At 35.5% G+C, this 23960-nt stretch overlaps 1 long non-coding RNA gene across 2 annotated transcripts; it reads right to left on the bottom strand.

Moving 5' to 3' along the window:
• Nucleotides 1-2791: 2791 nt before the first annotated feature.
• LOC114140528 (uncharacterized) lies at nt 2792-18234 on the bottom strand. Of its 2 annotated transcripts, none has more exons than XR_003594607.1 (3): nt 17872-18234; nt 10114-10185; nt 2792-3054 (listed from the first exon to the last, which is right to left on the bottom strand). It is a non-coding gene; the product is annotated as an uncharacterized LOC114140528 (long non-coding RNA). The 2 variants fall into 2 exon arrangements; XR_003594606.1 differs by lacking the exon at nt 2792-3054 and adding an exon at nt 7820-8323.
• Between the last annotated feature and the right edge of the window lie 5726 nt (nt 18235-23960).

Below are 23960 nucleotides of genomic sequence, written 5' to 3'. Positions count from 1 at the left end.
CCATTACAGTTGAGGAGGTATGAATCTGTATTTGAACTCTGATATGCTTAAAAACCTAAATCTTGATTCGGTTCAAACGAAATCTGACATGGTTCAACTGCATATGTGGATGCAAGTGGACCGGAGACCGCTCCAAAAGCAGAGGACTAAAGAGCAGGGCATTCTGGGTAAAAGCAACCAACAATTGCAAGAGAATTCATTGCTAGCAAGAGAAATGACTTGTGGTCTTTTGCCAAAGACAAAAGAGAAATCCTACAACCACTAAGATCTGACGCCACTTCATTTTTGTTCACGTTTTGTGAAGGAGGAAATTGAGTTCAGTGTCGTCTTCACAGGTTTTCGAATTGTTTCCTTCAGAGGTTCTTGGTGCTCGGCAACAGGCGAGAGGGGGAGCATGTTTTACAGATGGTGTGGTTCGTTTGACATAGAGTGTGAAAGCGAACCGTACCAGCTGAAAATGTAACTAAGGTTGTAATTTTGGTCCCCAATCGAACTGAGTCTACTGGACTATCAGATGTGAAAACTAGGGCCACAAAACTTCTTGTGAAGATAACCTGATCAGTGTTTGGAAAAACATTTGAACAGTTACATTATCTACTGTAAGGTAGAGTTATGCTTTTTGGTGATAATTCTCAGATGCCTTTTTAATTTATGCATCTTAACATATTTTGTTGATTTAGATAGTTTTTTTTTTTCATTTTTATGACCCAAAAATAAATTGAATCTGTGACCTTGTGAGTTCAGGGCATGCCAGCATAATTTCAATATTATCATCATGTGATTTTCCTGTTACCAGCCTTGGAACTAAACTGAAAAGCAGCTGCTAAAATTTTCCAGAAATATGATGAATACATATATCACAATCAACTTTTTCACATTTTTTATGTTAGGAATATAAGCTTGAATGTAATTTATTGTGATTTCATTTGATAGACTACCACAAAGTAGTGAATAATTGTGAAATGAAAAGAAAATTATCCATGGTATTGAGCAGTTTTTACATATAGTACATATGTTCTCTACTTATTATCTGAATGTTTTAAATAGTGTCCTTCAGCATTTGTGGTAAAACAAACCAAAAATAAATGTATACTAAAAAAGCATACTATTAATTTAGAGCATAATATTTAGTTGTGTTTTGTTTCCATATGCAGTAATTATTGCAGCAACTACTTCAGGAAAATTGGCAAGACTAGGAAAATGCTTCACATAATGAATGAATGAATTTGAATTAAAAATGCTCCTAAATAACTGATATCTGTAATTTAACATCATTGATGGCTTCTGGATTGTATTAGCACCATGTGTAGAGGCTGATAGAAATCTGAGGAATCTGTGTTGATTGAATTCCTCTCCGAATAAAACCCCCTTTTGTTTGCGGTGATGTTTCAAAAGTCTTCAAAAGAGCCGTGAACTGTGCGTTATACCTGGTTTATTTATGCAAGAGACATGCCATTCATAACTGAGTAATTATTCACTTGACAAGGTCTTCCTTTGTAGTGCATTTTGCATTAGGCTCACATAAACACGTGACAAAACAGCACGCATTTTTTGACAACCCTCACATATGTTAATGACGGCAAAGTGTCGCCGCCGCGCCGCATTAAAAAGACATCTTTACACCTAGAGATGCAGTCCCACAACGTTACAATATTCAAGCTGTTATAGTCAAATAAACAGGAAGTAAAAATGTACAACAGCCTTAATCAGTATGATTTATGCTCGTCAGATGCAAGAGGAGCTGACATATTTTATTTTATTTATTTATTTGAGAATTATCACGTTTTACTACAGCAGCCTCCTAAAATTGCACAATCAAATCTACAGCGATGCGTCAAGTTGTCAGTCAGCGAGGATGAAAGTTATTTGGACAGCTTACAGTGCCTTTCAAAAACATCATCACACCTCATCTAAACATTCCCTCATTTTGTCATGTTGCAAACACAAACTTTAATGCTTTTATTGGGACTTTATTTTGTAGATGAATAATACCTCAAAGAGTGAATATACCTCAACGAAATAAAGATATTAGCTACTGTGTCCACGCAAGAATGTGTTCCACTGTGCGTATTAATGAATATTAAGGTAAATTTGGTGTTTGAACTAATAAAAGAGGCAGTTTTTCACACAAGCATGTGTGAATTTTATCCAACATTTTTACTAATATTCTCTGACGAACCTCTGGGGGTCTTCACAGAGCAGCTGTATTTATACTGGCATTAAAATACACACATAGTTGATTTATGAGGGCAGTTAATTGCACTGATTTTATTTGTGAACAGTGGAGTAATAAGGGCTGAACACAAAGACTTAGACTCATTAGAACAATTTTGAAAATTATGCGTCCTTTTTCTTTACAATTCACAACTATGGACACCTTTGTGTGGCTCTGTGACAAAACAAAACATTTTGTGGTTTTAATGTGACTAAATTACAAAAACACTAAGGAATTATATGCCTAATTTTGCATGTTTGAAAAGCAGGAAATATTCATTGAAGGTCACATAATTTGGGGGGCTTTATTGATCCCAACTTCCTCATTAAGAGAGGGAATGAAGATAAAAGTATGGGAGAAATTCAAAATACGATCAAGAAAAAATGGAAGAAAATTTTTATCTTTGGTTGTACCTCCATGCTTGCTACAGGGCAGCTGTTTTCATCATGGCCGAGAGCAAAGTTCGGGTAAACTTGGCTCTTTTCTGCTCCAAGGAATTGTGGGACCAGCAGCTGGCAGGTGCAGAAGTTTATCACAAACCCAGAAATAATTGAAAGCGACAACTGGCAGCACCACAAATGATTTATTAGTCTTTTACTCAGCTCCTAACCATCCTCGGGGCTGGAATCAATTATTCACCGACTATGTGTCTTCAAATCATTAATTCTAATGTGAGGAGCCAAACTCCGTCCCACTCCATGTAGTTCCTCATGTACCAGGCCTTGGACTTGTTCCACAAGGTTCTACTCTGCTGAACAGACATCTGCAATGGAGCGTCCAGCAGAGGCAAAGCGGACGTGTCTGCCCCAAACAGGGTCACACTGTGTGGCTTTGCAGTCCTTCGAGGGTGAAGAGCCAGACAAGGATGTTTACAAAAGACTTAAAAACAACACACACACACACACACCTCTCAGTCATTTACATTCACATCACCATTCAGAGCCTTTTACTTTAATATTCAGGTGATTTGAATTCATTGCTGGTGCAGCTCGGGTTAAAAGCTTGGAAACAACAAATACCTTATTAATTTATAATTTCAGAGTAATACCTTCATTAGAAATTGCATTCATAACCAGTCACTGTGTGGATACACCAGTTATAGTTTAGTGATTTTAATTATGATTGTGTATTCCTACCCAAAACTTTTTCTTTGACATGCTTCAAAAATACATTTGATGCTAACATTTTTAACACTGTTCTTTTAACACTACCACTGGGGCCGTGCAAAACATTTTACAGATCATCTTACAACCACAATCTTTCATAGATTTTTGGGATTTGATGTGAAAGATTAACACAAAGCAGCACATAAATATGAAGTGGAATGACTCATTTTCATGTAATTTAAAAATTATTTACAAGTAAAAGTCTGAGAAAATTTGTGAACAAAATGCATCACGAATACCAAGTAACACAGCAGACAGATCAGAGGTAGAGCTTTCCTATAAGTCATTAGCACGAGTTTTGTACATCTCACAAAACTGCCCATTTAAAAATGGAAAGATGCAAAAAAAAAAAAAAAAAGGCACAACTACAAACCCACAGAGACATGATAATGTACTTAAACTAAACTAAGAAGAAGCCAAAAGATCCACTGTTTAGGGGGAGACTATTTGAGCAGAAAGAAGTTGTACACTCCAAAGAAGTCATGCCCTTTGCCATAAGCTATGAAAGACGTCGCAGAAATGTAGAAGGTGGTGTTCTACTCCGGGGTTTCCTACAGTGTATTAAAAGCCTGGTGGGCCACCAGGCTTTACTTGTGCCCTCACCAGGCTTAGCATTGTTTATTTATTTATTTTTTTTTTTTTTACTATTGCCTCTTTTAAGACTTTATAGTTGGTGTTTAGGTATTAACCTTCCAGTCTTCCAATAACGCATAACTATCAAATGATATTTTAAAATTCCCAGTCAACTTTAAATATCTTTAAACTGAAAAACATGGCAGCAGGCTGGATGACTGGCCTAGCAAGTTTTCTTGAGGAAACCCTGTCCACCTCAGATGTAACCAAATAAAACTGTTTGGCCTGTAAGCTGCTTAGTTAGGAAAATGGGTAACTTTACAGGGACAATCCTTAAGAAAACCATTTTTAGACAGCCAGCAGGATAACAATCCCAAACATACAACATTAAGTTTGAACTTAAAGGGGACGCATTATGCAAAATTCACACTTTGTTTTTTGGGGGGTTTGGAAACCCAAATGCTTCCCATTTGGGTTTTTACTGCTTCTAAGAACAGTAGAAGCACTTAAAAAAAACACACATAGCCAGTTTTTGTCAATAAGTTAATGTTTTGCAGTGTCTGAAAAATGAAGCTTTCGAAAACCTCCAGAATGTAACGCCACAAATCTGCAGGCACTGACCCGTTACCCAGCAACCCCAGTGTAGCTCAGTCCATCTCCTAGCAACACAAGTTGAGAACATACAGCTGTTTTTTCCGCTGTATGCTCACAATGGCTGCTGGAAAAGACATGAGTCTTTTTGTTGATTTACCATTCAGAAACCACTTAATTTATTTACCCTTTATTTCCCCAGAAAAATATCACTGAGATTAAAAATCTCTTTTGCAAGAGGTTGCAGCATTTACAGAAAGGAAAACTGAAAAAGTTGACTCCTTCATAAATAAATTAAAAAATTCCTGAGTTGAAACATTTAATACATCCTTAAAAACATTGATAAACAGAACCTTTAGGTTTATGTATTTCTGCAGCTGAGTTCAAGAAGATGGAACAGAAAACTTAAAAGATTTCTAACCAAGTTCACTTCAGACTTTTTGCAAAAAAAAAGTAAAAATAGGTTCTCACAACAGAGAGAATATGCTCCCATGGACTTTCCATTATAAAGGTTATCAAATATGATGGAAGAAGTCCTAGAATGACCCTATAAAAAATATATTTTTGATGCATTCTTGTTGGTAGTGAAGAAGGCTCTACTTCTGCTTTTCAAAGATGTACGGTTGCATAGTTGTGGATTGGTTGGCAGCCATTTCCACATTAAACATCGAGTTGGGGGCGTGGTCAACAGCAGTTTAAGTGGATTTAAAGTGACAAGAGGCCTTAAAATAGCTCATTCTGAAATAGATCAAGATAGGCAGAACTGAGCAAAAACTAAAATCTCATTATCTAAGAAAGATTTCGTTCAAAAAAATTGAATGAACATGTTTTGCATAATCCTAACTCATTCAAGGAAGCATAAGGTCACTTTTATCAAATTTACTTTAATAAACTTCATTAAATGATTTGCTACCAATTCAAGCACTTTATTTAAGTTGGATTAAAGTTTCCTTTTTTAGTGCATTCTATGTGGTTAAAAAATGTTTCCTTTCATCAAGTGCCATTTACTGTAATTACACAGATTTAAGCTTAACAGTTGCTTCTAAACTATATAGAATAAAAAACTGAGTATATTCAGCTTTTACAAAAGACACCAAACTTTGGTTCTTCTTTTACAAAATATACTATCCATTATCTATAGTCAATGTACACAAACTTTGTGATATATCTTTGAAACGAAACTCAAATGCATCAATTCAGGAGCTGAAAACTTGAAATTTTGAAAAGGGATGCGTTATATTTTAAGCTAGATTTACATAATTAAATAAAACTTTCAAAAAAATGATCATAGAGGAATAAAAATAATCTGCTCTCAGACAAATTTTTCAAAATACTTTTGACTTTTCTCTCTTGATCCTGGAGATAAATATAACAAACAGATCAGAATGACTTTCTGTTACTGTACAGTACATCATGCTGTGATAATTATCTTTCCTTTCCTTTATTTTATCTTATCTCATCTGTTGTGCTCCTCTCTTCAGCATATCAAAATGCAGACGACAAGCAAGAAGACATTAAGAGAATTTGTGTCTTATTTGTCATTTAGACAAGTTTAAGTTTTACGTCTAATTAATCCTGGCTGTTCTAAAGTTCAGCAAGCGGCATCTTATCTGTTATAACTCAAATGCTCTTATCTTTATGAATACAAAGCATATATAATGTGTTGCTTTCCTATTATTAATTATGGAAATAACACAACAAAAGCACATCCTAAATCCATTACTGTTGTAAGCTAGGCTTGTCTCAATAAATCAGCGTCTACAATCAAAATTGAAATAATTTTTTATGCATAATGTATGTGCTTGTTGCCACAACATCTGTTCATTATGCAGAGTAATGCATTCTTGTAGTTTTTAAAAACTTCAGTCCTATAAAATAATCATAATGACTGCTTCATTATGGAGCACGGGAAGACAGAAGTACATCTTACAATATGTCTCATGATTTACAGTTTCATCTACTTTTTATAGTCAAGTCAATCACAAGTTTGCGGGAGACTTGTGCAGGGTGGGGGGGGACTCATTAAAGCAGATGTTTGTGAAATTACACGCAAAGAATATCAGGTTTTAGTGTGAAGTGGGTGTGAATGTTGGTAAGATCAGAAAACCTGAGTCTGCTGTCACTCAGAAGGCTCATTGGGTGACCCCAGCTGTGTTTGTTATTAAGAGCCCAGTGTCTAATAAAAGCACAGATAAAACAGATAATTTATCAAAAATAGTAGTAGCAAACGAAATATAGTATCTCTACAGTTCTATTTACCTGCTTCCATTTCTTTGTTTTGCCAATTTGGGATTTTGCTGGTTTGGAGTGCAAAAGTTGACTTAAAATCTTTGATTCCCTTGCGGCATCCCAGATTTTGGTTTGGTATTGCTTTCCAATTCTGCTTTTTCAAAAGATTTCCAAAACCATCAGACTGTGCTGACATTTTTTAAGGTGACTCCATGGATTTTCTGTCAGATTTATTTCTGGACCCTGGTTCAGCCATTCTAAATCTTTAGTTTTCTTCTAATTAAGTTCATTTGTTCACTTAAATGCATGTTAAGACTTGCTGAAGCTGAAAAATAAAAACCCTACTTTGTCTTTCTATTAGATGCGGACTAATATAAAAATTTGGGCAGATAATAAATATTTGCCAATATATACATTTCACTACCATTTCAACGCCTTTGTGAATAAAACCGCTATAGACAAATAAAAACAAATGTCAGTTGTTCATATCGGTCTAGTTTTATTTATCGGGCCGATACCGACAAGTTAAAAATGACTAATATTGACCGATACCGATGCTAGGACCGCTAAATCGGGCATCACTACTTTCTATCGAGCACCTGAAAGTGTTGGGTTAAAATTGATTGGCATTTATAACTATTCATAATTCCACTTTGAGAAAATTCCCAGTCAAATTAAAGAAAGGTAACCACAGAACATGTTGCTGCCACTCCCATGCTTCATTGTTGGCATATGATCTTTTGGTAATGAAATTAAAAATCTTCCCTGTTCATCTGGATGGAAATTCCTGTGATTTTTCTACAAATACAACTCCAAACGAGTCCACCTAAACACAATTACATCCATCTTCATTTGAAAAATATTTGTGTTTCTAATGAGAGAGTAGATCTCGTAAACTAGAAACAGCATCTGTGTGTCACAAACTGTCATCTCTGTGCAAAGCATTCTTTTGAAAAGAACTATAAAAAAAACTATCACACAACATCATACAAGATCTTGTATGACATTTTGCATACAAGATCTTGTATGACATTTTGCATACAAGATTCAGTTTTCTTTCAACAGATGTGTTTTTGGGTTATGATTTAAACTTTTAAACTACATTTGATTATATTTTAAGCATAAAAATCTGATTCTTCTGCCTAATAGGTTAAAAAAAGGAGTGTATATGTGTTATAAGAATGGATGAAGGTCTAACATTTGGCAACATCTGACATGTTAACACCCTTTGCTGCAGAGAACAAATTGCTTCCTGAGAGCCTTTAAGAGGATGGTGCTCTTTTGAAATGGGCTGCGTACAAACAGTTATCATCTGTGTCAACGTACAAGTGACAGCGCTGGAGTGATGAAGAGGAATATTTCTGTTGCCCCAGTGTGCCGCCTCGGGACTGTTATCTCTGCAGCACATACATCAGACCCCACTGCACACACCTCTTCCCTCTGAATGCAACATGACAGCTTCCTTTAGTTTTCCACTTCCATTCCAGATAACACTGCAGTCCTGATCCGGCGTGAAGTGCTTAGGAGATGTCGGTTGATATGAATTGAACTGTCAATAATGTACGGAGGGGGGAAAACAACAAGCTTTTAAATGTACAGCATCTTAAAGAATGTAAATATTTTTATGATTTCTTTGATGCAGAGATTATGCTATCAGTGTTTAGGGTTTATGTGCAGATCCCTATTTTAAAACAAGTTGATAAAAAAGGAGAGACTGTGACATCAGATTTGTTCTGCATTTCTATACGGATCACTTTTCAAAATTTTAAAGGGCTTAACAGATGCTTATTTCCAGCAGTGTCTTGTAACAGATAAAACACAGAAATAAGCTTTCATATCGCTCAGATTAAAAGCGGCCAACAGATATGAGCATAGGTTTCCAAATTTCTATAATAATAGAGCTTCAGTCCTTATCTAATGTATACAGATTATTTAAACTGAATTTCTGAAGGATTATAGATTGAATACCTCAAGCACAACACAGTTGAATGCAGATTATAGCAGAAGCAAAAATATGATGAAGGTACATTTTGCATCGTCAAATATTTTTATATTTCAACGTAAAGTCCAGGTGGGTAGCCAAAGGCAAGCCATTATTGTTTAACCCTCATAAATGTTAAGCATGTTGGTTCAATACGTATGTGAGATGTACTAAATGCAAGAATTAAAACTAAATTTGAAAGTAAAATATCACAAAACTAGCACTCTGTCAGGTGAAAGACAGTTTTAGTTCTTGTCACTAACTTTCACATCATCTAACTCGGGCTGAAACAGTAAACTCAGCTTAGAGGTGAGAGGAAATGGGATTGGATTCACAAGAAATAGATGACATTTTAAACAAATTTCCCAAAAACAAAAACAAGAATGCCTTTTTCGTATGGTCTTTACTAAATTCAGTAAAGATTTCACAATTCAAAACTTTGTTTTCAAGACTATGTGAACATTTTAGTCAAATTAGAACTTCTTGACGGACATCTGAGGTAGACTTAATACTTAAAGTATTAAAAAAAGTATGGATTGTTTTCACAAATGATGTATAAAGGAATCGCTAAGCATTGAAATAAAACCATTTCCTGAAGTTTTACATGGTAACTTTACCACCATTTTTCTAGAAGTAGTTTTGGTATTGTGTTTTTTCTGTTTTCATAAAAATAGCACTAACATGGATCACATCATCAATAGCTTCAAAGAATTTATAAGCAGTGTAAAATAATTCAGTTCTGCTGCAGCCTGTATATATAATTGATTTTGAGCTACTAATGGGATGATGCAAGTCAGGTGCCAACTTGAGAGTTAGTGGCCAACATAAATTTTGTACAAAATGGTACAAATGGTAGAGTTCTTATAAAACTTTTTATTTTATGCATCACTATATCAGTTATTTTGTTCCTACCAGGTACCCCAAATGCCTTCACACAAACATAATGATGCAAAAAATTGGTGATGATAATTTAAATTAAGTTTTGCTGATCGCAACTGGCTAGCATTTTGACAGAAAAGTAAAACTTATCACCTTATTTCAATACAACCCTGCATATGAAAGATATGATCCAAAAAAAGCTTTGTCAATTCCAGGAAAACTTAAGCTGCTGTTTGAACCAGTTTGATGATTTTATTCTTTTTTTCATTACCATTACAAATGGTTCTTGGTACCTCATCAACTCCCTAATGGAAGACTAAAACTTGTTGACAATGACATTTACAAAATATATGGCTTACAGTGTGAGAAACATCAAAAATATGTTTATAAGTGCCATAACCAAAAAAGCCCTCACATGGATAATTAAGTTACATCTTAAATTTAAATCATCAAAGTAGTGGTGTTTAAATTTTACTTACTGAGGTTTGCAGAAACCTGCCACAGTTTCCAAAGAACCATGGATCATCACAAGTTTTGGCCAGTAGTTCAATCTGTGGACAGAAAACAACAGATTGAGTTCAGATATGTAGCCTTAAATCTACGTGTTTCTTTGTTAAGCTAAAGATAAAACATACAATATATTACAAAACTTAATTACCTCTGCATATGTCAAACATTGGAATCTAAGGACCCAAATGCAGGCAAAGTAAATGCAAAATAAAGAAATCTTTATAAACTGAAATCCCCCCAATTTACATAAAACAAAAAATATAACTGAAAAAGTTATTATAATATTACATGAGAGGAAGAGCTGCAAAAGAGCTAAAGGAAAACAAGAAGCATGTATACAGGGGAGAGCGATTACTGGACAGGAATCAACTGATTAACAAATGGAAACAGCTGGGAGAGCAGTGGGAGGATATGGCAATTTAGTAAATCTAAGGGGATTAATAGTTGAACCAAAAAGCAATAACACAAAAACCAGAACACTGGCCCTTTATTTTATTTTTTTTATTTCACCTCGTTTTGCATAATAATGCAAGTACACCCTCTTAAAGATCAATGAAGTTTAAACTCTACTGAACATTTTGCATTAGAAGTGGAAGCCATTTTATATATCCAAAATAAATAACAAATCAAATGCATACTGAGGTTTCTGTAAACAAAACTGCCCTTGAAAAAGGGGCAAGTTGAGACTAAAGCACCAGACTGAAGACTTTTAGTCATCTAGTCATGCCACATAATTTAAGAAAATTTGTTTTATTTTGCTGCACAGTAGTTATTGACCATAAGAAATCAGACTTTGTTGCAAGCTGTCTATCTACATTACTAATAGTAAACGTAAACAAAATGGCTCTGGACACTTTGGCATGTTGCAGCAACTGGAGTTGAATGCAGAAAAACATCTCAGTTGACATACAGCTAAGTTTCCCCACTGAGCTACTGCTGGTCCAAAGTATACTAAACAGTTCCATCAACCTCATAAAAACAGAAGTATGTTTTATTTCTTAAGTATATTTTATTTCCAGAGTTTAAGCAGTGTTACAACTCAAGAGCTTTAGTCAGGTAATAAAAATGTATGTGTACATTCCACATTGGCTGCTCTTTACTGTAACCAGCGATAAATAAATGAAGATTTCTGCTACAGTTTTTGTCTTAAAACTATCAATCGAAGAGTAATTCTGTGTTTGTCATTAGACTAATCACACCTCTATCTGGGACAGTTCGTATGTTAATAACTGGCTTTCAGGATCATTTTTCTACGTATTTTAATTCAAGAAAAAAAAAAAAATCATGAGAGGGAGATTTAATATCCTTGTCTGACTTGATGGGAAAAGGCGATCCAACACCGCAACAATGCGGCATCTTGATGCAATAATCTCAAATTAAGTCATGAATAATGTAGCAAAAAGTCATGAAGAAGAATTAATAATTCAATAGATAAATAATTTACAAAATAATCAAACAAATAAATAATGGTGAACCATAAATAAAGAATTAGATTAAATCTTTTGAACAGAAAGTATAAGGAAGGAAGCACAAAGAAAGAGGAAAAAGTACTTGCTGTTTAATGTATCAGAAAGTAAATTTTATTTAGGTTTTAAAAGGTTTGACCTATAGAGGGCCTGTGTTACTGGCACTTACTACAGATATATTGAGCTTTGGTTATGTGAAATCAAATCAATTTCTGACAAAACATAGTCTAATGCAGTTGTTCTGACAGTGTAAAATTTATGTTAATGTATACTTGAGGTAAGCTATAGTTGACATTTAAATGTGTCCTGATTTGCTAAGTCCTAATATAACTTTCATCATGTGTGCAGTTGTGTTCAGGATAAGGAGCTTTGTCATAGATACAAACAAGGAAACAATAAAAAACCATGAGCTTAAGTACTGAGACAGGGTGGAAAATGACAACTAAACCAGATAGCTTAATCTGAGGTGATGAGGAAAAGCTGTGGCAGAAAGAAACTGACAGAGACTAAAGGTGTTATCAACACCTGATAGTAAGGTGGATTCAGTTCGGGGTCCAAAATTGCAACATTTGTTACATTTTCAGCTGCTACGATTTGCTTTTACACTGCACTGTCAAACGAATTAAACCCTCTGAAAAATCTGTTCCCCTACTCACCTTTGGTGGCACTGCATCAAGAACTACTGATGGAAATGACACAAAAACCTCTGAAGAAGACATGAGCGCAACTTCCTTCTTCACAAAATGTAAACAAAAATGGATTAGCATCAGATTTTAACAGTAGCATGATTTCTTTTTGTATTTGTAAAATACCATGACCCATTTTTCCCATTAGCGCTAGACTCTCGCATTTGTTTAGGTTGGATTTACCCAGAATGCCCTATGCTACAGTCTGCTTCCTGCTTTTGTAGTGGTCTGCGATCCGCTTGGCATTCATTCAAACACCGCTACAGTTCGCTTCAACTGAACCAAGACCTAGGTTAGTAGGCGGACCAGAGTTCTGTTTTTTGGTCCGCATCAGAGTTCGATTTAGCATTCACACCTCTCCAAACTAACCTGGACTTTCTAGAGTTAGACTAAAGCAGACTAAACAGGGCTGGTGTGAATGCAACATACAAGAAATGAACCAAGACTCAAACAATCTAGAAACCAAACGGGAAAAAAACAATACTCTAACACAGGCGTGTCAAACTATAGTCCTCATGGGCCGCTGTCCTGCAGTTTTTAGATGTTCCACAGGTAAAAACCACTGAAATGAAATGGCTGAATTACCTCCTCCTTGTGTAGATCAGTTCTCCAGAGCCTTGCTAATGACCTAATTATTCTATTCAGGTGTGGTGCAGCAGAGGCACATCTAAAAGTTGCAGGACACCAGCCCTCCAGGACTGGAGTTTGACACCTGTGCTTTAAGAGACAAAAGTTCAAATTTACAATGATCTGAAAATAAGAGCAAACTAAGAAACAAAAACACAAAAAAGTCAACAAATATGGCAACACTGTTGTAAGAATAATGAACACAGAAGGCAGAAGAGTCTTCCAAGACCCCAGTCACTTGCTCCAAACTGTAAATAATCTGTTTTATATTCTGATTTCCTTCTTGTTGAAACATTTGTTTAGATTCTCAGTCATCCTGGACATGGTAACATTGAGAATTGCCTGAAGCTCAAGCTTTTGTTGCAACATGCAATGACATCTGCTTGGGCACTTTCTACCTCCATCGAGTCAGTAACACAATCTTCTAAAGCAGCTGTCTTTGAGCAGATTGACTCCATCACATCTTTAAGCTCATATTGTCAGATTGTAGATTTTCAATCTTATTTGAATGCTTTAGTTGCATTTACTACTGAAAGTAGGTCAATAGTTAAAAAAAAAAAAAAGGATAAAAATCCTGACCAAATGAGCTACTTATTACTTGATGTATCTTCCTTTGCTTTAAAACTCTACTGAAACAAATTTCAAAAGGAGCTTTTTTGCTTTGGCTCTGTCAATCCTTTTAAACTCTCCACACTCTTTAAGAGGCCAGTTGATATTTTAATGTCAAAGGAGCATCAACTTCCCAGAAATAATGCATAACGAGAAAGTGTTTGGGCCCTAGTACAGCAACACGTTTATCACAGCTTTCTGAACCTCTGTTAGTGTCAGCCGGGCTTCCAGAAAATATACTGTACAATTATACGACAGGCTTTAACTGTAAATACTTCTTAGCCTGCGCTACCTTCTGCCCATTGAAGACACCAGTTTCTATTGTGCCATCTGTGTATCAACCTTACCCTATCAGGAAACAATCAACACAACCATCTGCGGTCTAGTCACCAGTCCTGTTATCCCTCCAAACCAAATAATGACTAACTGGAAAAAAAGCAGGGTGAGCAAGTCACTGGTGCTTCTATCAAAGGTGGACGCCATCCAACGAGAGAGCTCAATCAAACAGAAACACAGTGACAGAAAATACTGTTTGACTTTTCAGCTATAATGGGGCTTTTAAAAGATTAAGCAGATTAAGAATGGATTTTAAAAAGTTAGATACAATAGAAGGACATTTTGAATGGTTTTACTGTACTCTAAAACATAAATAACTATGTTAACATATCACTTGATGATAAAGGACAAAAACCTAATACACAGGTTGTGTTTGACTTTGAATGTTCCTTCAAACTGCTGCCCAAAAATCCAGCAGCGGCTTGTCCAGAGCATTAAAATTCATCCACTCCCAGTGATTGCAAACAATGAGGGTCCAAAAAAGAGAGGTGGCAGACACAAAGATTAATTAAAAAAGGAAAAGCTGTACAATGGACACATGGATTGTTTCATTAGAAGCCAGTTGTATGGCTGCAAAAATGCCAAGAAAATATGCATGAGAGTCCGGCGGATGGACAGCGCTTAAGATAAAACAGTCAAAAAATGTGGAACAGACAAAACCAGGCAATGTGGAATGGAAGAGGCCTCTAATGAAGCCAGCTGGTCCCAGTCCAGGCAGGCGAAGCAAAGGAGGGGGAGGATTGATCGAAGGAGAGACCCGTGGGGGTGGAGGGGGAGAGAAGAAAAAGAGAAGGGAAAAGGGGAGTAAGACATGCAGGATGTATGGCCACCCAAGCAGCTCTATTGTATCAGGAGGCTCCAGTAGGTCCATTTCTTCCAAAACTCTGCTGAAAAACCTAAAGCAATGCCAAACAGCACGTCTGCTAATCGTGCAGCAATTACTACACTAATAGATGTTTCTTCTTTTCTATTCTGCTTCTCATAGCCTCACAGTCGGCATGTTAGGATACAGTGCATCATTGTGCAAACAATTCAGAAATCTATGGCTGGTTTTTCTTTTCTGAACCTACCTATCAAAGGGTGAAACACTGAAATCTGTACTTCAGTTAACTGTATTGCCACTATGCTGTCTGAAGACATAAAACAATTAAATATGAAGGAGAAATTCCTTCACTGGTAGGAGGAGAAAGGTATGTTCCCTTTCATTTAAGTCAATAACAAAAATCACACCAGGCTTTAAAGATAACGTTTGGGGTCCATTCCTCTTTACAACACTGGTTTGGTTCATAGAGGTTTTTTGTTTTTGTACATCAATCCTTTTGTTTGCCTAGAAAGTCCAGTGTGTTTGGTCCACTTACAATCCTAGGTCTCAGCTCAGAACTTTGGCACCATTTAAATGCATCAATGAATGCCAAGTGGCAAATGCAAAACAAACACAAGAGTCTGGTGCAAGTGGGAGATATGTCTCATAATCTTTTACCAAAGACAAAAGAGAAATCCTAAATTTGCTCAAATCTGACTCTACTCCATTTTTGTTTACATTTTGTGAAGAAGAAAGCTGAGCTCGTGTCTTCTTCAGAAGTTTTTATGTTGTTTCCTTCAATGGTTTTTGGTGCAGCACCACCACAGGCGAGCAGGTGGAATAAGTTTTTCAATTGGTTTGGTTTGTTTGACACAGTGCAGTGTGAAAGCGAACCGTAGCAGCTAAAAACGTAACAAATGTTGCAATTTCATTCCCCAATCAAACTAAGTCTACCAGACGTAAAAACACCCTCATCACAGCATTTCAATCAGACTGAGATGTAGACACTGTAACACCTTCATTCTTCTCTTTCTCAGCCATTTTGTCATATTTTGCTGCTACAATGGGGATCATTGTCCTGTTGATGACCAACTTTGAGCCAAACTTGAGCTGTTTTAGAGATTATCTTTTAGTCTTGTGGTTGGGGCCTAGAGAGCGTTTCTGTAATATGTACAGAAACACTGTACATACTAACAGAGGTCTGCAGAGTCTGAGATGGAACTCTTGGGTTTTTTGCAATTTGAGGTGAATTTGCTGGGAAAATTGACAGCTGAGTAAAACCGTCTCACTGTAGCATAATGGAGTTTAAACTATTTGAGTTATTTAGCTTCATAAACTTTCTCAAATTGACATGTATCAGCAATTGCTTCTTTGAGATCATTGCAGATATTTTTCCATGGTTTTTACTTTGACATTTAACTTCTGATTATGAATTTATTTTATTTACAGCCCTTGAATGATGAACTTTTAATTCCTGCTGAGCAATTAATGTTTTCATTGCTCATTTTTGATCAGTAAAACATTACAAAATGTAAAAATATTGTTTCAATATACCTACATTATATCCATTCAGATATCAGAATGATTTTCCTTAAATTTTTTTATGTGCTGATTTTCAGCAAAACAGAAGTAACAACAGTTGCAAAACACGTTGACAATAACATGTAAATGGCCACCACTCAGACAGGACCTAAAGATGTTTTGTGAATTCATTTCTTAAGTGATTGTTTTTCATTTTAAGATCGTTGCACTTTTTTTTCATGACTGCAGCAGAACACCTTCCATCATTAGCACAATTAGGGTTAATACATTTCCATCTAAAATCCTTCTTGGATAATGTCTAAACCTGACACCAGCTGAGATTCAAACAGGATGCCATTATATTACTTTTTTATTTATTTAATTTTTTTTTTTTGCCACATTATTGTTTCTGTGTGGGAGGGTTCAGAAAATCAAATGTAAATATGAAACATCCTGGCAGATTTAGTGGAGTTATTGGCTTTTTAAATGTTTGAATAACTCCTCAAACACCTCCTGCTCTCCGCGGGCTTCAGCAGCTCATTGCAGCTTTGGAGCTAAGTGATCGTTTGGCTAAATGAGGAGCCCCTGTCTCCGCATGTTTGTGAGAGCCATTATAACGCTGTACTCTCAGCAGGCTTGTGCAACACTGCACAGGAGAATGAGGAGGACTGCTGGGCCTGCAGCATGTCGTGGTCTGGGCTCATTCATGTCCTCCTATGGACCCATTACTCTGCTCAACACTGATGTTCAGTCTAAGCCTCATTCCATGCATCTATTAGTCTGCTTTTGGATAGTAAAGAGAATGAAGATGTCTAGGAGCTACAAAAAGGCCATTTCCCCTTCAAAACTAGCAATTATTAGGAATATGTCATAAAAAGTTAATTTTACATTTAATTTTGAGCTTTGACTTTTCAGTTTTATTAAATGTACATTAATAATAAACATAAGTAGATATGTAAGTAGTTGGGCATTGTTTGCATAATTTCCAACTAAAACAATCCCAAATTGGATGCTCAGAAGAGTTTATTTACTTTACTTTGAAGAATAACAACTACTAGTATAGAACTATTTAATAAATAAGTAAATACATATGTAAATAAATAAATAACACATTAAGTATATTTTAAATTAAGAACCTTTGAAAATAGTAATAATATATAAAACACTAAATAAGTTTTAAATATACCTTGCAGGTTTCACCTTTCATTTATTGCATTAAGCTGCATTGAGAGTAGAGACTGAAACATAGATTCACTTTCTAGGCTAATAACCACCTATAACATAAAACCAGAGTGAGGATGGCAGGAGTTTAGTTCAGTGGTGTCCAAAGTCAATCTTCACAACTAGTGACACATTGGCCAAAATTTATTGTAATTTTACTGGAAATCTAAATATTTGTGTTTGTGATACATATAAAAAAAGGAAGAAGAAGAAGAACTCACAATTACTTCAAAAATTGTACAAAACATCTAGTTAGCGGGAAACTGCCTCAAGCGTTAGCGTTGAACGTGATTAGCTTGTGATCTATTGTTTACTATATTAGCTAAAGCTAACACCATTAGCTAGAGCTAGCGTGAAAACAAAACAAATTGGAAGATAATAAATGAGTGTTTAAAGTTTACGTCTGTCTAATTCACAATAGTAATATAGCCAAGAAAACGTTTTGATCCAGATGCTTACCGTTAACAGCTTCAGTTGGAAACTGGAGCTCTTTGCAGCTACGATCCATTTCTGGGTTGGCTTTTCCAAGCAGCAGCACAAACTCCAGATTTTTCGTCCCACTTTTCATCCGTTTGGTTCTACGCACTTTCATTTCCGCTTATCATTTGCGCATTTCCTTGTATTTCAACAATGTCCGGTTCAAATTGATAGGGCTGTCACTCTGTATGCATAATAATGGCCGTTTTGGCAGGAGGGAGCTAGTAGCACATTAACACCTAGCATGCTTCAAACACCCATGATGCATTGCGGCGTAAGCAACATGGCGAAGTCTGTGACAGTATTTTATTTAAATTTATAAAAACTAAACAGCCTACAGTATTTTTAATGCACTAGTTTTTACATCTGAAATAAATATTTCTTAAATAAAGTCAATTTTTTATAATTAATGATGAATCTCTTTCAGAAAGTATCCTGAATACTTTAGTTCTTCCTCAGTTTAAACATTCCTGTTTTAAATCATTCAGGTATGTTCAAGTGCTTCATGTTTTATTTGCAGGCCTCTGTAGGACCTTGCCATTACTGAGGAGGTGGACAACTCGCACCTCCACAAGACCAAGACTTGTGTTAGAATTGCCTAGTCAAAGTCCAGACATAAACCAAATTAAGTATTTGAGGAAATACTTGAGAATAACTGTTCAAAGATGTTTTCCATCCAATCTGGCTGATCTTGGGCTATTTGGTAAAAAAAAAAAAAAGGCAAACACTTTTGTTTGTAGAAGGAGGTTTGGAAACTTTTGCATACCACAATTCAAATTTATATTTGGAAAAAATTATTTGCTTAGATATACATAAAATCTCTGAAAACTGTAACATTTTAAGAATAAAAAAGGAAAGATCATTTGTCTAAATTCTAATCAGCAGTTTTTAACATCCAACTGGTAAACAGTGAGAAGACACAAATATTTGACAAATGTTCTTTATTATTGAAATTGTTTTTTAGTTTCTATTGAGATTTGAGAATACTGTAACTTCACACAGTTAAATAAATTGGATGCCACTTTATTGGGAACAGCGAGATACAACATGTAAATTATGAGCGTTTTTTGAAGCCCTGCAGCTCAAGCGGAAACATTAAAATTTAAATGTGTTACAGAAATTTTGTCTTTGTTAACTAAACTGACATTCTATTACATCTTAAACAATTGCCGTTTCAAAGGGGAGGACAGAAGAAAATAAAAAAATAATAGATATGAGGATGGATACTTGTTGAAGCTACAGAGAGCATTGAAAAATAAACGGAGAATGGTTTGCTTGCACTATCTATATCTATAACTATATAGATATGCAGATAGACATGCATTCTGAACAACAGTCTTTAAGTGGGTATCAAAAGCATTTTCTTTAAGTCCATGTTTTTGAAGTTTCTAATCTTCTATCCGGTTTTTGTCAGCTGTGTTTATTGATATATAATGTGTTTCACAAATTGAGAAAATGAAATAAAGGAACTTTTCAATAATATTCTAATTTATTCAATATGATTGTGTGGTATGAAGTGAGACCAGTTGATTATGTTATCTGTATTGATTACCTCTAGTTAAAAATCTTATTTACTTGTTAAAACTAAACTGGAGCATTTTGCAATGACTAAATAGTTGAGCAATTAAAACTTTTATCCTATTTCTGAAATAAAAAAAAACAGTTGCTTTCTTGGCATTAGAAACAGCATACACTGAGAAAAGCACAGAATAAATCTATTAAACCAGGACTAAATTATTCAACATGGATTATTCTTTAAAACCCAATAAGTGATTTGCAAAGTCTTTGTTCTGTTTGTTGAAGATATATATTATTTCTCAAAACTATTATATACTGACGAAGAAAAAACATCCCACCATTAATGTCCTTTCTGTTAATACAAATTCTTGCAAATGGAAAACATTTCCAGCAGGTATAAAATCAGTCCAATTATTCGTGTTAGACTGCCATCAGACTGCTAACATGGCAACAAAATGCAAGTCTGTGCAGATCTCCCATGCACAGACAATACCATTCCAGCTCCATTGTTTTTTGTCCTTCTGAGCGCTAATACATATAGAGACTTCAGTCTATCTGCCTCTCCCTGGTGATCCGATTGTGACGAATGTGATGGTTGACAAAATTTATTTCAAATTTTTGAGGGAACGGGCTTAAAACTGCAGAAGTGCAGAAAATCAGGGAGTGTGGGGGTGTAACTCACTGTTTGATGAGCAAACTATCTGATAAAAACAATGAATAGAAAAAGGTCCCTGGACCATTGAGCTAGAAACCAGAGAACAAAAGCTTTAATCTGCACTTTCACTAGAAGACAAAACACACAACTGGCTCCTCTGGCAAAGAATCCAAAAACTGTTTCTGGTGTAGAAAACAAACTCAGCCTTTCCTGTCTGTCTGTGCTGTTTTATCACCGGGAAATACATTGGGCATTACAGTGTCTTCTTTTTCTTATTTAAGTCAGTACAGGAAAAATAAATAAATAAATGTGCTTTGCAAACATAAAATATGTATCTTTATCCTTTTTTCTAGATTTTTCCACTAACAAAAAGGCAGAACATATTTGTGGACAGTTCACATTTATTTCTGCAGTCACGCTGTAAAGCGAACCTACTGGCTCCAAAGAAAGAAAAACGGCCATTACAGTTGTCTGTAAAGTTTTATCTATCGCATTATCCTCTTAAATCACTGATATTTTCTACTTGACAAACTTTAATTGTTGCTAAAACCACCTCTGCTTCTGATGAAAGTTTCCAATATTCTACAGAGTTGCCAAAGAGATTACATTCGGAAAATTAAAGTGAGTTCCATCAAACCATGCAGCCAAGCATTAAACAAAAGATGACATTTTTTATCATTTGAATAAAATTCAAAGTCTGTAATTCGTTATTTTACATTTGAAATTATGTTTTGGCAAACAACCTGTCATGGTGAGAAAAGTTACAAAACAAAGCAAATAAATAGATTTTCAGATTTCATTAGGGATGAGAATAAACATCCATTTGCGAAATCGACCATAAACAATAAAACAAAACAATGCACAAGAAAATAGAATCCAGGAAGATAAGAGTTGCCAGGAAAGAACAAGATGCACTGACAACTACAAGGGTAATTCATTGTCTTATTGTCTGCACATCACAGAAGAACGTATACAATCAGCTACAGAAAATCATTTGCTTCAAAGCAGGAAACAGAGTGACAGAGAAAGCCCCTCCTGGGGGGGACAAAGGAGGCAGAGGGCTTTGTTAAGCCCAGACATTTTTAAATCATCACATCACAGGCTGGGACACCAAGGTCAGAAAGCTGGGTGTGTCCCGCAGCTCACCTGGGAGGTCATGTTGTTGGGCGGGAATCCAAGGACACCCAGACGGGGCTCAACAAGAGGATTCATGTGAGGCCAGACAAACCCCTCTTTGGAGATGTTTGTCTAAACAGCGATTGAATTCAAAGATATTTATTGCTGCTTTAGAAAAATCTTACCACAGTAAACCAGTTTGTTATCCACCTAAATCACAAAGTGGAGCTGAAACATAGAATCTTTGCACATCCTTAATGTACTGAGACACATAGAGATCGTCAAACCTGTAGATATCTTTGTGAAGATGTCAGGCTTTTTGTGATTTGAGAGAATGTGAGGCTTTGGTGAATAATTTTGAGAATTGTTCACATATAATCTGTCATTTATCTTGCAACGGCAATTCCAGGGCCGATTTATTCAAAACAAGATCTGTCAGAAAAAATAAATAAAAAGTGCAGCACACTTAAAGTTGTTCTTTGGACGTTTTACATGTATGCTTGACGTCCCGGTGACAAAATCTCTCTTCTTTGTCGGCTGTCTAGTACACACTTGAAGATTAGTTATTGATACCAACGTTTATTGAGAATAATAACCCCAAAATATGATGCTGCCACCACCTTCATTCATTGTGAGCCTGTTCTTTGGTAATTTGAAGGGATTTTTCTTACACTGATTTTCTGCTGGATGGTTTTTCCTGTTAAAGAGAAGTTTTTCCTCTCCACTGTCGCTACATGCATGCTCAGTACGTGAGAGTGCCGTAAGGTCAAAAACACAGAAACTTTTTTAATTAGTTTGGATAATTAATTGAGCTTACTATACTGTCTGATAACTGGAATGTGTGAATGACTGAATTGAAATTATTTTTATTTTTTTAAAGTGCCTTGACACGACATTTGTTATGAATTGGTGCTTTATATATAAACTTATTTGAACTGAATTGTCTATTGTGGCCCAAAAGTTCAAGTTTGGTTTTTGGACTTTTATGTTACAGCTCTAAACATTACTGCTTAGAGGAGTCAAGGAAAAATCTTTAAATATGAGTGTCCCAACTTTCAAGCATAGCGGAAGCAGCATCATGCTGGGGGGCTGTTTTGCCAGGAAACCTGGCAACATAAAATCAAATGTTTTCAGAGGTCTATATGTATGTTTGAGTTTGTCTGCATAAATTAGAAAAACTCTCCAATAAATTCAAACTTCTGCATCTGATGTTTGTGATAAATATAAAATCTAATAAATTATTAAAAGCCTTAAGATAATTAATACCCAAGTGGGTGCAATCTTCTCAGTTTAACTTTACATCACACATCCTTTAAACGGTAACTACAGACTCATCCTATTTTATTTTCAGCCATTTTGTTGTCCCTTAAGGGAGAACAAACCTCATATTTATCATAAACAGAGTCCTCTTTATTTTAAGACCCCCTCATTCCTTTTCTTATTAGTGCTTTATGTTTTGTAACATAAAAAGCTGGAAGCTGCCTGTTTCCCCTCTGGAGCGGTAAGATCTCTATTTGCCGTCCCAGGGGATTGACGCTGTTCGGCATGCAGCTCAGGAGAGAAAGTTGCGTCCTCTGAATCTGAGAAAAGTCACCTCGATTGCTTTCTGTCAATATGCTTAAAATCGCACGCCACCCCTCCATTTTCTCCAGGGAATTCAAGCCACATTTGATCTGTTTTCACGAGAAAAAATCACCTCACACAACAGATTAAAACTTTTAAGTCATTTAAATGAAAACAAAAGATTTAAAATCATACATTCCACGGATCTAAATGACTAATGAGAATCAATTCAACCATGCAAACTATTCTGTATAATGACAGTGTATTCTATATTCAACCAATCAGTGTTTATAAAAAGAAATCCCCTAATTTTATATCAGGTCTGGTTTAATAAACCCTTCTGTTGCACCTGGGGTTCTAGTAAAATTCTGGTATTTTATTTAAGTTTTCTGGTGGTGATCAAAAGTTTTAGATCCAAAGAGAAATTTTAATAAATAACAAACCAACAGGTGGTAGTAAAATTTCAGATAACTGCATAAAAGTATTTTCCATGGCAGTGGAGAAAAATTTACATACTTGATTTTGCAGAATGGCCAGTCTAAAGTCATGTCAAAGCACTGGCATGAATTCACATTTCTAGACTTTGACTAGGTCACTCCAAAGTCTTGGTTTTGGTTTGTGACTTTTGTCAGAAGAGGACTTTCTACTATTTCCAGCATCACACATATCTGCAGTAATTTCACAAATATTTCAGATCAGATAAAACATCATTACTGACTGTTTCTTTAAATTGTCTTTAGGATCTTATATAAGTAAATATCATTATTAGTACACTGCACTGAGTAATGCTAACAGCAGTGTCAGTGTATTTTTTCTGTATAACAATTAATGTAGATCTTGACCTTAACTGTGTGATTCCCAGAAGACAACATCTCCTAATCCTAATCCTCCAATCTGTTCAGGTAACCGCCAAAAATAATCCAGTTTTAATTAATTTCATGACGGCTGCAGGTAGCAGAGTTAGGAACTAAAAATTAGAATGATAGAAGAAGACCCATCAACTAGAAAGTGGACGACAACTCATCACCAAAACGATTGATCGATCGTCAGTAGGCCAGTTGAGTTTTGCACAAGTCCTTCATCGTGGCATTTATAACTGACAATAATTCAGCTCAACCATTAGATTAAACCTGAAATAATCTTTTTATGTTCCTAAGTTTGTTAAACCTTGTCCAAATGCAAGCTGTTATGAAAGACTTTATATTCATGTCAATACAAG

The sequence above is a fragment of the Xiphophorus couchianus genome, chromosome 3, assembly GCF_001444195.1.
Source record: "Xiphophorus couchianus chromosome 3, X_couchianus-1.0, whole genome shotgun sequence".
NCBI classification, from domain to species: Eukaryota; Metazoa; Chordata; class Actinopteri; order Cyprinodontiformes; family Poeciliidae; genus Xiphophorus; species Xiphophorus couchianus.
This window is presented reverse-complemented; position numbering and strand designations above follow the sequence as displayed.